Here is a 16,321-nt window from a genome sequence, read left to right on the forward strand (position 1 = left end):
AAGTGCTTTACATGGACAATGGGAAACCACTTCAAGCACTTATTATGTGTAGCATCCACTCGATGATGACTGGTTGACAGCAGCCATTTTTGCACTTGTACACTCACCACACATTAGCTGTTTGGTAGTAAAGGGTGAGAAAGATTAGAGACAGGGGGTGATATGGGGGCCAGAAACATCAGGCCGTGGTGGTCAATTTAGCCAGGACACCAGGAACACCACACTCTTTTCAATAAATGCCCAGGGATCTTTTATGCCCAAAGAGACTACCATTCACACAGCAGCTAGTTTAGAATCACAGGTCTACGTGAACTCAAAAATCAGCTCAAAAGCACAGGACCAGGAGATGAAAGACAGATCTTATTGATATAATGGGCAGGGTCAAAACCAAAAGTCAAATTGCCAAAATACTAAAGCCTGAAAAACTAACCATAAATCAATGTGGAAGCCAGCATGCAAAAAGAGAAAGCTCTGAATCAAGTTGCACTTGAGTCTTTATAATAATTATCCAGAAAACTTGACATGGAGGCTATTGGGCATTAAATTTGTGCATGGCAAAAAAGGTCACGAGTCAGTGTTAAAGAGGACAAGACAAAGTTAAGGTTTGGGGTGACAACATGACACCGTATATTGTAAAAGCAAAAATAAATAAATAAATAAATAAAAGCTTTACAGCAAAATAACGTCTCTAAGGAATGCGAGTCTCAAATTAGACTATACAAGATGGCAACACTTCTGGTTAAGTACAGGCCAGGCAGGAAAAGGCGGGTTCAAGTTTACGAACAACGGAAGTGACATCAAAGGCAGTGAGGTTGTCAGTCCTCTGGTCTGTGGAGGAAGGAAGAGAACAGGTGTTATAACACAGCACCACACTGTGAATCGGATGAGGAAATACCACCACCAGAGCCTTTAAGCTATCCCTACGGCACATGTGTGTGACATCCAACAGTCACAAAGCACCTGAGGTAATGTGGGACAGCTGAGGTGACAGTGAACAGGAACCAAAACAAAGTACAAAATGGTAGAGTGGTGACTTAAAAAAAAAAAAGGTTAAAAAATTGCAATATATGGCAAAAAAGTGAATATTACAAAGTCAAGGGGTCCAAAACTGAGATATACGGTGTGGTCATATGGAGGAATATTTCGGACAAAATGAAATAAATAAATAAATGCGTAAATAAATAAACGTACTGTGAAATGTGAGCATAAATAAATAAATGTGTCATGAAATGAGAGCCTTAATAAATAAATATGTCATGAAATGAGAGCATAAATAAATAAATGTGTCACGAAATATGTTTTTTGTTGCTTATTTATTTATTTCATTTTGTCCGTAACATTCCTGCAAACGGTCATGAATACGACTTGAAATAAAACTGTCACTTTCACTCGTCAAAGTTGAGAGGTTGGGCTCTAACACGCCCTCTAGTTACTGATTGGTGAATCGATAGCACAAGAATTAATTAGAAAAATGCTTACTACTGCCGATGAAATGGATTCTGCCGAAGATATTACGTATTTCAGAGAGAGAATTGAAGATTTATCTGAAGAAATTACAATGTTTTTTACAATGGCCCTTTTAGACTCCGATATAGATGAAACTGTTTTTGAAATTATTGAAGAACAGGTGGAACGGACTCTACTACACTCCAGTTCAGGTGATGCAGTTCCCGGCTCTGGACGTCCATCCTTTGACATTCCAGCTGAGTCAATAGAACACCTTCTGTTATGCGGTTTAAAAGTACGACAGATTGCAGATCTATATGGTGTATCGGAGAAGACAATCACAAGGCTAATGAGCCAGTTTGATATACGGTAAGCTGCAACGGCTGTATTAGTGCAGGTACTTTGACATGGAATGCCCAAAGCAGCTCCAACTAATATTTTGAACTGAACAACTTTACCACTGATCAGAGCTGTAGAGTTGTTTGAAAAAGTAGCTGCGAATATGCAACTGACTTTATACTCGTAAAACAAGGGTCAAATACTCAGTTCTAAAAGGGCCGCCAACATTGTAATTTCTTCCAATAAATCCTTAATTCTCTCTGAAATACGTAATATCTTCGGCAGAATCCATTTCATCGGCAGTAGTAAGCATTTTTCTAATTAATTCTTGTCCTATCGATTCACCAATCAGTAACTAGAGGGCGTGTTAGAGCCCACCCTCTCAACTTTGACGAGTGAAAGTGACAGTTTTATTTCAAGTCGTATTTCATGACGGTTTGCAGGAATGTTACGGACAAAATGAAATAAATAGCAAAAACATATTTCGTGACACATTTATTTATTTATGCTCTCATTTCATGACATATTTATTTATTAAGGCTCTCATTTCATGACACATTTATTTATTTATGCTTACATTTCACAGTACTTTTATTTATTTACGCATTTATTTATTTATTTCATTTTGTCCGAAATATTCCTCCATATGGTCGGGCGGTGGAAGGACAGACTGGAATCAGTCAAAAGTTTGGGATGTCAACCGGGCCATCCCTTTTATTCATTGCCAGACAAAATGAACAAATTAAAAGAAAAGAAAAAACGTACAAATGTGCTACTTCCTGGTCAGTTGTTCCTCTTTCTAATGTTGTGCTCTGTTCTGTGGCTTATTTGGGTCTTCCAGCAAAAATCACCTCTCTTTAGGCTGCGCATCTTTTATGGCAAAACTTCTGGAAGGGGTGGGGCTAAGTGCCCCTACTGGGTGGTGTCTTGGAGCTGTGAGGGAAGAAGAGGAACAGAACAAAGTCAGCGGTAGTCCCACTCCCCTCTCGTCTTGGCGGGTTATTACAAAACTTTCCCCAGCACTTGGAGGAGTCTTCCAACAACCATGCATGACAATAGCAATCACTAATTAACCTAACCTGTGCCTCTTTGGGAATGTGGGAGGAAAATCCATGCAACACATGGGCAGAAATTGCAAACTTTACAGAGACAGCAACTGCCATGGAAGTCAAAACCTCAATGGTGGATTTATGAGGCAACAACATTATAAAATCACCATGAGACTTGTTATAAAATGAAGATATTACATTTGGTATAGGACTTTATTCAAGGTGCCTTCCAATATTTTGCTTACATTCATTGATTTCATCATGAGTCAGTGAGGACATTTGAATCAGCCATTTGGTTTAAGGTCTAATTTCTTGGTTCTTTTCCATATTGCCTGCTTACAATTATAATATATGTACTGCATATTGCATTGTCAATGTCAATGTCAATTTTATTTATATAGCAAATTTAAAACAACATAGGAATGCTGTGGCCGAAGTGCTTTACAATAATAGAATAAAAGAAAAACATACAATTAACATGAATAACATAAATAGAAATAAAATAAATGAACATAAATAAAATAAATAATAAACAGAAGTAAAGCTACATAATCACAATGAGGAAACCATCAGTATTACTGAAGGTCACGGAATGCAAGTGAATAGAAATTAGTCTTGTTTTGAACAGTTCAATTGTAGACAACTCCTTTATATAATGAGGTAAAGAGTTTCACAGGTGAGGAGCAGCAGCTGTAAAAGTTCTGCCTCCCTTAGTTTTACACTTGGTACGAGGGACAACAAGAGGCAACTGACCAGGGGCCTCATGCATAACGCCGTGCGTAGAATTTGCACTATAACATGATGTAAGCACAAAAGCCGAAATGTGCTTAAGCACAGAAAATTCCAGATGCAGGAATCTGTGCGTACTCCAACTTCCATGTTCTTCCACTCCATAAATCCCGATCAGCATAAAACTAACGCACGTGCACGCGCCTTCTGTCCCGCCCCGTCTCCTCCCAGAATTACGCCTCTTTGAATATGAAAATAAATATAAATAGACCTTAAGCTCAGCGTTCTTTTAAATAGGCAATGGCAAAAGCAAGAGGGAAAATATAAGAATTTCAGCAAATACCAAGGGAAGGCAAAGAAAAACGTACTATTTGTTGGTTTATACGGTGGTATAATCAACAAAAGGAAGTTGATCGAGTGACATAGCGTGTTGGAGAAACAAGCTCAAGTTCACAAAGTCGCACAGTGCTCAACATAAAAAAGAAGTTGTTACATATCAAAGTAGCCGTGAAAAGGCGAGACTTAGCCCACCGTCTGAGTGTCATATGGAAGCTTATTAGGGTACAGTGAGAAACAAAGGCACAGAGTAGGAAAAAAGCACCAAATGTTAACTTCAATCTTGAAATATCTACTTTAATCACATAGTTTATTTTGTCATTAAAGTAGAACATAAACTTCATCTTAAAATCATTTAATTTACTAGTTTCTCAAATCCCACCGTAACTAAAGTAGGCTGTTAAATGATTTGTTTTGTATTTGATCTTCAACATGCTCTATGAGTGTGAATCACTATGTATTTCCGTTCTTTCTCTTTCTCTGACAGGACACAGAATCCATTACATTTGTGATATTACAGCTCTCTGAATAATTTAAATACTGAGATGTATACGTGATATCTTTTTCATGATGATAGGAGTTAAAGCATGTTATTAAACAGGGAAACACGGTGCGTGATTGTATGCGACCTTCGATGAAATTATTGTAGCAGTACTGTCTCTTTCAAACATACTAATCTCCAATTCCTGTCCTTACTTTTCTTTCTCCAAATACCCAATCGGCACACAATCAGCTCTGTAATAGACGTTAAGCCATCTGTAAGCTGTAATATCTTCATAGTACGTGTTTAATTATTCTATCCATCTATCCTTCCAGTGTTGTGCCATCCTCAGCAAATATACAGCACAAAGCAGGAACAATCCATGAACTAGCTAGTGCTCCGGCACCATGTCCTCACACGTTTAATTATTAACAATACAGATTATTTAAATGAAGATAAAGTTGTATCTGTATAATATAATCAACATGTTTTGCTGCATTTCATCTTAAAAATGATATTGTCATCATATGTAAATACATGCTTTATAAAGTGGCACAGGTTGTGTAATATAATAACTGTATCACAAGTTTACAGTGAGGTAATTGTACTTATAAGTACAAACAGTTCTACAAGGAGCACTTGATTGAGTACTTTTATAGTTCTTGGGATGAAACTGTGTCTGAACCGCGAGATCCATACAGGAAAGGCTTTGAAAGTTTTACCGTGGCTGAGGCAGAGTGGGCTTGATACTGTATACCGATAATTCTCTTTCCGATCAGCTGCTGCTGTGATTCCCCACTCAGATACAGTGATATAAATACTCTGAGTGGTGCAATGAGAGTAATATGGAAAAAGATGATCCGTTGTGGCAGCCCTTAACGAGAGCAGCTGAAAGAAGGGGAAAAAAAGGTGCAGTGAGAGTTACAACGCTAAAGCAGTTATGGTATTTGGAATATTATGGCTATTCCCTGGACCATTATATTGTTACAGGTTAATTACAATCAGATGTATTACACTGATAAACAATATGCGGTTAGTTTCAGTGTATTTATAAAGCCGCGTCAGGAATGTGGTGTTAAGAAATAAAGAGTAACCACACAGGAACAGTAGCACTGCTTTGATTTTAAAATCAATTCAAAAACTGACAGGCAGCCAGTGTAAAGAAGCTAATATTGGAGAAACAGAATCAAACTTTCTTGCCCCAACCAGAAAGTGAGCGTCAGTATTCTGGACCAACTGTAACCTACGTGTCAGGGATTTACTAATCCCAGAATACAGTGAGTTGCAGTAATCAAGGCGAGAAAAGATAAAAGCTTTCCCGGGATCCCTAAAAGATATAAAAGGCTTCATCTTACCTAATAGATGAAGCTGGAAAAAGCACCTCTTGACTACAGAATTAACCTCTTTCTCAAAAGAGAGGATACTGTCAAAGATAACACCAAGATTGTGGACTTGAGGTTTGCAAAAGACAGAGAAAGAGCCGAGAAGTCCAAGACCAATTTGGGCTTTAGCTGATGGACCCACTATAAGCACCTCTGTTTTATTTTGATTCAGATCAAGAAAATTATTAGCTATCCAGGATAGTTCAGAAAGACAGTTGTGCAGTTGATTTTGTGCAGAGTTGAATACAGGAATATAAACCTGTGTATCATCAGCATAGCAGTGAAAAGAAATGTTAAATTTCCTAAAAATAGCTCCAATAGGGTGAAGATAGAGACCAAAATAGGACCCAAAATGGATCCCTGAGGAACACCACATTTAAGAGGAGCAGTAGACAAAAAAAGAGGAATTTAAAGTCACTGAAAAGTGTCTACCAGTTAGATATGACCTGAACCAGTTAAGAGCAGCTCCTTTAAGCCCAACAAGATGTTCAAGCCACAACAGCAATATCTCATGGTCAATAGTGTTAAAGGCAGCAGAAAGGTCCAGGAGGGCAAGGACTGCAGCGCCACCTGAGTCAGTAATAATAGAGATGTCATTGAATACTTTAAGGAGGGCCGTCTCATCACTATGATAATGCCTAAAGCCAGATTGGTAGATCTCAAATAAATTATTAGAGTTAAGATGATCAACCAATTGATTATAAATAATTCTAATATTTTAGTCAGAAATGGCAGTTGGGAAATCGGGCGAAAATTGGCTAAAACTCCAGGATCTAATTCTGCCTTTTTTAGACAGGGATGTACCGCAACATGTTTAAAAAATGAGGGCACAACTCCCTCACTAATAGAACCATTGATAATGGCTAGTAAAGATGGACCCAAAACATCAAAGGCTTCCACTACGAGGCGTAGTGGTACAATATCAGGAGGACTGAGAGTTGGTTTAAGGGTGTCAATAGTTCTTTTTAGCTGTGGAAGTGAGACAGGATCAAAAGATTCCAAGACAATACCATGATTAACAGTAGGAAGTTCATAGCCAGTTGGAACAATACCACAGTGAATTTTATCAATTTTACTGGCAAAGAATGAACGAAACTGCTCACATGAAAGAACAGTGCTATTTAATCCCATCACAGAATGAGGGTGAATGGCCACATTAATTGAACTAAATAAGACCCTAGGATTCTTAGAATGACGGGATACTAAATCAGAGAAGAAATCGTGTTTAGCTTTCTTAACTGCAAGCTGGAAGTTGAATAGAGAAGTCCTAAAAATCTGATTAGAAACAATCAGTCCATCTTTTTTCCAACGCTGTTCCGCAGTTCGACAGCTGTGGTGCAGCGATCGTGTATTTTCAGTTTGCCAGGGAGCAGGTCTCCCCTTATTACAGCGTTTCTTGAGCAGGGCAATTGAGTCTAAAACCGTTTTACAAGAAGAACTAAATTCTATGACAGAATCATCGATACCATCATATAGGACATGCGCATCAAGAATATGGTTTTAAAATTGGATATAACAGAAGAATTTAAAAAGCGAGAGCAGCATGGAGCACAATTAGTAGTAGGGACATCTACGGTAATATTCAAATCCATCATTATAGAAAAGTGATCAATAAAAGAAACATTGCGTAAATCAATATCATTAACTGAAATATCACATGTAAGAATGAGATCAAGGGTGTGACCGAGAGAGTAAGCTGGTGTATTAATACGCTGGATAAAATCAAATAGTGATAAAAAGTCATTAATCAAAGGTTTCGAATGACAACAAACGTGAATGTTAAAATCAGAAACAATAAATACTTTGTCATGGGAGAGGGTGATATCAGCCAGGAGATCAGAGAATTCAGAAATGAAGATATCATTAATTACAGGAGGTCTATAAACCACAGCAAGCAACAAAGAAGGGGAGCTGCACACTTCAAAAAGTTGCAGTTCGAAGCTACTAAACGGACCCTTTGTAAGGCTCCAACACAAGAACATACTTTTAAAAACAGTGGCAATGCCCCATGCCCCCACGACGAGTCAGCCGAGGAGAGTTTAAAAATGAATAACCTGAATGTATCAAGTCAGTAAATCTTGAAGGGTCACCATTTACAATCCAGGTCTCAGTGATGAAAAAGAAATCCAGATTATTTGAGATAATAAAGTCTTGCAGAATAAAAGTTTTATTAGACACTGATCTCACATTCAAGAGAGCAGCCTTGATAGAAGTAGAAGAGCTCGCTGCGAGATGAGCACGGGTGAGCATGTGAAGATTAGCAGCGTTTACTATCCGAGAGCAAACTGAGGAAGAGTGATGCCGCCTTGAAATGGAGAAATTAAATCCGGTATCCACCACCCAGGGATGGAGTTCTGTGCAGGAGAAGATAGGTCATAGATGATTTGCAGGCATCGGGAATCCAAGATCTGGGACTTGAGTCGGCGTTGTTTAACAGCAATACCAGCTCTTTTTCCACAGTGGTGGGTGCATTTGCATCTCCAAGAGGCATTCAGCTCACTGATACAGGTGAACACTGGCGTCCAGGTGAAGAAGTCAGCAGATGAATAAAACAAAGGTGGAGGTTCACATAATATCCCATCAGGAGATGAAAATTGAGAGGAAAGCAAGCAAGAAAATATGTTAAGTAAAGAATCACAATCGTAGGACAGTGGCCGTTGAGATAAACAAATACATAAAAACAAAGATAGAACATAGATTAGCGAGACGAGCAGACGGCCAGCCACACCAGTATCCCATAGTACGCTGCTCACTATGATAATTATGATGACAGTTACAGCAATCTCAGCCCTAAAGATGTGTTGATACATTCCTTCATAGTAGTTGGAGTGTGTATGTTCTGTATATGCATCATCATCTGAAAAATCAAGAAAGTATGATTGATGGGCAACAACAAGAGGTACTGTGTTTGCCTGTGGAATGTGTTGAAACTATACAGCATATCACAATTTTTAAAAAGCGTACTGCACTTCTCTGTGATGAATGATTATTGCACCAGTCTTGAAGAAAGGAAGCCTCATGTTATTTGAAGGATGAAGGAGGAGAAAAACTACTTCACAGTCTCCTCTCCATAACTTCCTACAAAGGTTCATTGGTTTTTGGAGAGGCCACAGAAGAATGTTCATGAAACCACGCTTGAATTACTTTACCAGTCTCCATGGAAGTATTACCAACATGGAATTTTGGAACATTATGAGGGAAAAGTGTTTGCACCAGTAAGTGTACCAGACCCTGCTAAATGGCCACATATTCCTTGGCCATTATGCACACATGGAGAAGAATCATTGGACCTAATGACTCTAATGAGATGGCTCCCCATGCCATTACAGATGCCACATCATGTTTAACAGTTGGTAACAGACATGGCGTGTTGAAAGCATCCTTTGGCTTTTTCCAAGAAGAAAGTCATTTGGATGTAGGAAAAAGAGTGAAAGAAGACTTGGAAGTTCAGGTTTTGTACTCCTTACATCAGGATGTATATCTTTGTGTGCTAGCCTTGGATAGAAGAGATTTCCAAATGCCTGCTATAAATTACTGCTTTGTGAAGCTCACAATTTACAGTTTTGGTTGAAACTGAGTCACAGAGGTGATACTACAATTCTTTCAATTCAATCCTTTGCTTTTGTGGTATTCAGTAGCATTCCTGGGCAGATTTTGTTCATGAAGTTTGTTTGCCACACATTTTTCCCTTTGCTGATTCATTTTCTGCATATTTGGCACATATTGTAATTATTTCTGAGGCTGTTCACTTTGATACATGAAATAATTTTTCACTTTTTTGAACAATGCCTTTGTAATTCTTGTACTGACTATATCCTTATGTTACTTTAAAGGCTTTCATACTGAAGTGCAAAATCTTTTATAGCTGACATATACTGCTAATAGGAAATTACCCTAATGTGTCTCAACTTTGAAGTTACATTTGTAATTATAATTTAGTAACTTTAATGTTTACCTCCCTATCTTGTGGTATTCACGTCCTTCCCTATATATAACATAATATGACATGCTGCCTGTGACGTTGAGAAGTATTCTATCCAAACCATATAAAATCAGAGCAACTCCTTCAAACAACAGTAAGGAGGGACAAGTACTGTGTTTGTCCACAGTTGTCCACAGATGATGTGAGAAGAACTGTTGAATGTAAACCCATGCAAAGCTGCTGGACCAGACAACATATCTCAGGGAATGTGGAAACCACCTGATGGATACCTTTACGAACATCTTCAACATTTCTCTGAGGCTGACAGTCATCCTAAAGTGCTCAAAAACTTTCACAATCTTACCTGTGCCAAAGTAGTCTTCTGTCTCTTGCCTCAATGACTGTAGCACTCACACCAGTCTTAATTAAGTGTTTTGAGTGGCTAGCCTTGGGCCACTTGAAAGCCAGACTTTATACATCACATGCCTCCAGTTTGTCTATCGCCCAAACTGTTCTACTGAGGATGCCATATCATCTACTTTTCATTTGGCCCTATCATATCTGGACCAAAAAGACTTTTGTCCTAGAATGCAGTTCATAGAGTTCAGTTCAGCATCCATCAGACGCTTATATGAAGTCGAGTTTGCTGGGCTATAGCACTTTCCTTTGGAACTGAATCCTAGATTACTGACAGAGAGACTCCAGACAGTCCACATTGGAAGCATCATCTCAAGCATCATCACACTAAGCACTGGCAACCAAACTCTCCCCTGCAAGGTTGCATACTCAGCCCACTTCTGCTCACTGAGGTGACTTATGACAGTATGACTGCATACAGCTCTAACACCATCATTATTTTTGCTGATGACACAACAGTGGTGGGTCTCATCAGCAATAGGGATGAGTCAGATTACAGAATGGAAATACAACAATTTGTGGATTGGTGTAAGTGAAACAATCTGTCTCTTAACGTGAATAAAATGAAAAAGATGATTGTTGACTTCAGGAAGGCCCATGCTATCCATTCCTCAACCACACATCGAGGGTTCTGTGGTAGAACTCGTCAAGACCATCCAATTCCTTGGTGTGCACCAAGCAGCTGACCATACTTGTTAATTTAACATCAACTCTATAGACAAGAAGGTGCAAAAGCATCTCCACTTCCTTCAGTGGCTGAGAAAGAAAAACCTACTTCTTCTCATTGTCACCAATTATACAGGGAGGACATTAAAAGCACTGTGATCACCTGCATCTGGTTTGGGAACTGCAGTGTATCTGCTGTCAAGATCCTTCCATGGATAATGTGCACAGCAGAAAAAAACATTGGGACCTCTTTGTCCTCCATTAAAGACATCTTTATCGAACGTTACATTTATAAAGCCTACAGTATTGCAGAGGACCATTTCCACCCTTTCACGGTATCTTTCTCCAGCTTTCATCTGGCATAAGGTTCGGTAGCATCTGAACCAATTCTATTTATTTATAGTACAATTTTGTCTTGCACTTGTCCTGTATTCAAGTATATTTTGCAATGCAGTCATATTATGCAAACCTGTGTACATATGATATGACAATAAAGCTACTTGACTTGACATGACTTGGCAGAGAAATGTCTGTGTCTGTCTGCCCAGACAAAGCCACTCCCACTATGAAAGGGTAAGTTCTGTATTTTTAAGTTAAAGTACATATATTAATTTGCCACATGGAGATGTGTTATAAAGTGAATCATTTTTCATAACTGTTAAAAATACCATCTTGTGGTTTTAAAAGGATTTCAAAAGGGGCATGAATCCAAAAGTTGGAAAAAAAACCTTAAAGCGCACAGAATACTATTTTTCAAGCCAAGGGTGGTATAAAGTATTAATATCTGTCTCCCATGCTTCCAGTATATCAGTTTTGTTTTAACAAGGAAAAAACAAAAAAACAAAAAACATTTTGTGAAATTTGGCCTTTTTAAAAGGAGCCGGGTTATGCACTTCATCTTACTGCTTGTCCCTTTCTGCACCAACCTTTCAGCTCCAGGGACATGGTTTCTTTTAAGACTACTCTTTTCACCTCAAAAAAATCATTGCTACATGTTGTTGTTAACATTATTCAAAGTTGATGCCAGATGCAAATTGCATTCTGTTCTGCAGACAACTTGACAAAAATCTCTGAAAAAAGTCAGACTAAAGCTACAGTAGAGCTTTTTCTTGTGGAGCATGTCAGATTTGCCAACTGAAGTCACTGATCTCCTCACTGCACCATATCAATTTACAAGACTGAAAAATTGCAGCCCATGTCACATTCACGGACTGAACACAATCTCCCCGCACAATCGTGCTCACTCCTTTCCTGATGGTCAATAGTGTGTTGCCTGCTGGGGTCTCCACTGTGCAGATGGTTAATAGCTGCAACGAGTTCAGCAGCAGTCTTTGCCCTTTATTTATTTATTTTTTCCATTCTGGTATTGTATGTAAAATGCAAGACATCAGACAAATTAGCAATTATCTGTTTGTAAAGCCCCCATACTGCCTGACGGAATTGACACTGTACCAGTGCTGTGTGAAGGGTTGTAGCTGTAGTACATTCAGCCCTATATCATTTTTTCCATCTTGTTTTATTACATGCAATACAAGACTTCAGACAGAAGAGCTTCTTTTCTATTTATGAGGTTCAAAAACATGTGATACTTAATCCTTGTCACTACATTCTATATACTGTACTGGATGAGCATTTATTGGTTGATTTAGTTGTCTGCTCTCCTGCATATACAACCGTCCCTTCTTACTAACAAGAAAATCAAACCTCTTTGATTTTATCGTAGTCGGTCACATTCTAGTTGGTCTCAGCTGTTAAGTATGTAACATTAGGTGATCATTTTCACAATAATGTGCTGCCGATTATATAAATGAAGGATACGACTGAAAATCACTGGAAAAGTCATCAAATATGAATCATTTTAACTATAATTGGAGAAAGTGCATTTAAAATTAAATTGCTATGAATAACAACTCAGAACTACTTCATAATTGTATGGGGTTTTAATAAATGTCTTCCAAGAAGAAATTATTTTTACTCATTTAAAAACATTGTCTTCTTTTATTGTTGTTGTTTTTTCACTAGTTTTGCATTTGGCTACAGTCATTGTCACTACTGGTAGCATTAGGCGATACCTGAATCCTAGAGATTCAATGGCGCATCAATACATGACATTGCCAAAAGGTTTGCTGTGTCTCCCAGCACAGTCTCAAAGCTATGGAGGAGATTCCAGGAGACAGACAGTTACTCTAGGAGAGCTGGACAGGGCCGTAGAAGGTCCTTAACCCATCAGCAGGACTGGAATCTGCTCCTTTGGTCAAGGAGGAACAGGATGAGCACTGCCAGTGCCTACAAAATGACCTCCAGCAGGCCACTGGTGTGAATATTTCTGACCAAACAATCAGAATCGGACTTCATGAAGGTGGCCTGAGGGTTCAACATCCTCTAGTGGGCCCTGTGCTCGCTGCCTGGCACTGTGGAGCTCGATTGCTATTTTCCATAGAATACCAGAATTGGCAGGTCCACCACTGGCACCCTATGCTTTTCACAGCGAGAGTAAGTTCACCCTGAGCACATGTGACAGACGTAAAAGGGTTTGGAGAAGCCGTGGAGAATGTTACGCTGCCTGTAACATCGTTCAGCATGACCATTTATTTTTTTTATTATTGTTAACATTAACATTGTTGTTGTTTTTATTGTTGTATCTGTAGCAAGACCCACCATTGGCTATAAAAGTCAAAAACTGGTTTGAGGCACGTCAATATATTTCATCATGGCTTAACTCTGTCACCTAATCTCCATCTGCAGGATTTCTTTGTCAGTTAGGAATCTATTGATGTGGCCTAGAAAGGCTATGGCTCCTCTTAATCCAGTACCAGTGTCAGGTGGTTCCAGAAATACATTGAAGGATGACTGGATGGTTACAGGTCAAAAGGTATTATGGTACAGATATAATGTAAATGGTGCCTATTATGGCAATTTATCACAGAGTTTAATTAAAGTTACATTTGTCTAGCTCATCTCCCATTCACAAACTCACGCTTAGCCAATATAGAGTTGGCATTCAGCCTAACACTCCGGTATCCCACAGAATCATAAGAAGAACATGGAGTTTCTATGAGAGGGCAAACTACACTGTGTGCCAATGTGCATATATCCATTCCTTTATGAAGCAGAAATTAAATCAGTAATTTTCAACCCTTTATTACTGCTTAATAGATTCAAGTAAGAAAAGACTAACACTTTGAAATAAGGTTTTTAAATTATATGTTTCAAAACAGTGAATAATTCATGATCTACTGATTAAACCACAAGTAGCCATCAAAATTAGAAGATTAAGCAAAAAGATGACTGCGTTCAGCAAATGAATCACTAAACCATGTGTCACTCACTGAATAAGATAAAGGCATTAAAATACAGACGTCTGTCATTTAATGACTAAGAGCATTTAACTGAAAATAACTACAACAATTAACAAGAATTATTTGGCATATTCACTTGCATGCTTTAAACATTATTCTAAAAGTTCAAAACATGTTAAAATTTATTACCTTTTTCTTTCAAACTCTTGCATGATGCATTAGATTAGATAATGTAGCTGTTTACTCTGGAAATGTAAAAAGAAAATTAATTTATGAAACAGAGCCCTCAAATTAATTTGTATAGCTACACAGTAACACTGCCAAAAGAAAAAGTGACATCCTATCCCAGCATGAAAAGGTCACCCACCATTTAAAAAGGCTTTACAAATAACAAGAGATGTTACGTATCTAGAATTTACTGTGTCTAAACATTCAGATCACATTTACAAGGAAGTGGTTTAGAATATGACACACCCAAACTCTGATATTTTATTTTGTAACATAAGCTGATAAATAGGGTGAGAGCAGTATAAGGCTTTTTGTGGTAAAAGTAGAACAAATATGATGGATAGCATGACAGCAGGGGAGTAAGGTTGTGAGAAAATCCACTCGGCAAAGTTTCTTTCTTCACATTTAGATTTGTTGGTTTCTCAAATTATATTTGACATCCTGCTTTCAAAATGCACACCTATGCAGGATTATATAACTGAAGCACCCCGCTGACAGAAACTGACAAATATCAAGAGAAGCTATACCAAGGTACTAGCAAACAGTGAAATAACTGAAAAACAAGGGAAAGTATTATGCAATTGAAAATGCTTGCTGGCACCTCATATTGGAACAAGCATCACTGGATGTTTAAGTAGAACATTTTTTCTCTAATTTTAATTCTGTCTGCCTACCTTTATTCTTCTAATTCACAATAAATTATATGAACGTGTCTGGTACCTACTTCAAGTGGGAGGTTATTGAAATATGTTAATAGTTTCAACAATAGTCACCATTATGTGAGGTTTTTATATTTCATCCAATATTATTCTGCAGAAGACTGGGTGTATGTCTATGTAAAATGTTCTGGTAAGCCATGCCATTTCAAGGTTTCTTAACATCAAGCCATGAAATAAAATAGACTGAAAAGATCTTGCAATTATCTTTTCATAAAAAAGTTTAAGTAATGGGTGGTTTTCCTTGAAATTGGACATGTCTTAAATATGCATTGTTCTAATAAGGAAGACCTGTCAATCTTAATTATCATGTTATTAGAGAGCTTGTTGATTGGTTATGACTTGGGAATGCCGGTTCTGTGTATTTGTTGCTTTGATGAGATAAGAGTCCATGCTGGTGCTCCCCAACTCCACAAACACCCAATACAAACAGGCACAGACACAAGTTAAAAGGCACCAAGAGTCTTTAATTGTGGGAAACTCTTTGAATCAAGCATTTCCCACCATAGCCACAAGTACAATAAGCATAGTAGCACACAATAACTCTTTTATCCCTTCTCTCTCTTTCTCGGTCACTCTTCCTCCACTCCTCCTCACAAGCTTTGTCCACCTTCCACCTGACTCTGGCTTATCCATCTGAGGCTGGCAGCTCTTTTTATCTTCCACCCAGGAATACTTCCGGTCTTCTGTATACATGGTTCAAAGGTACTTCTGGGTGAGATGGAAATACCATGAAATAGGGCTCCCCAGTCCCTGCAGCACCCCCTGGGATTACCCACGAAACCCAACAAAGCTAAGTTGAAGAACTCCATGTCCCTACCTGAAATCCAAAGCACCACTAAAACCCTGGGGTAGCTGCCATCTATAGCTCCAGGGGAGATAATGCCCTTTGCTCTCTCCCTTGGTCCATCCATCTCATGGACATTCTGGCTGAGTAAGGCCATCTCTTACATGCTGCATCAGTGGAGCCATTGTTACCATTACTGTGTTGTTGCTCTCTACATATGCTCGATTAAGAGTAAACATGCTTTCTGAATTGAACTGCTAAAGAGGCATAAAAACTCATTTTTTCCAAAGTTAAAAGATATATATACCACATATAATACAAAAACTTGATAACTCAATTCAAATTCAACTGAATAATAAAATATCTAGTGTTGGCAAAGTAACATTAAGCTACAATGAATACACTGTGCTTAAATGTGAAGAACATTAATAATACATAAATAAAGAAATATTTTACATCAATGATATATTAGGGATCCTAAAACAATATCTTACTTTGGCTTACATACCTTGTGACCGCAAGAG

The 16,321-nt window shown here is 38.2% G+C and overlaps 1 long non-coding RNA gene across 1 annotated transcript; it reads right to left on the reverse strand.

The window, feature by feature from the left end:
• Positions 1-630: 630 nt before the first annotated feature.
• Positions 631-14,473, reverse strand: LOC120526810. The gene is made up of 4 exons (XR_005633169.1): positions 14,434-14,473; positions 14,256-14,311; positions 2,551-2,718; positions 631-828 (listed from the first exon to the last, which is right to left on the reverse strand). It is a non-coding gene; the product is annotated as an uncharacterized LOC120526810 (long non-coding RNA).
• Between the last annotated feature and the right edge of the window lie 1,848 nt (positions 14,474-16,321).

This window comes from Polypterus senegalus, chromosome 3 (assembly GCF_016835505.1).
Source record: "Polypterus senegalus isolate Bchr_013 chromosome 3, ASM1683550v1, whole genome shotgun sequence".
Taxonomy (NCBI): Eukaryota; Metazoa; Chordata; class Cladistia; order Polypteriformes; family Polypteridae; genus Polypterus; species Polypterus senegalus.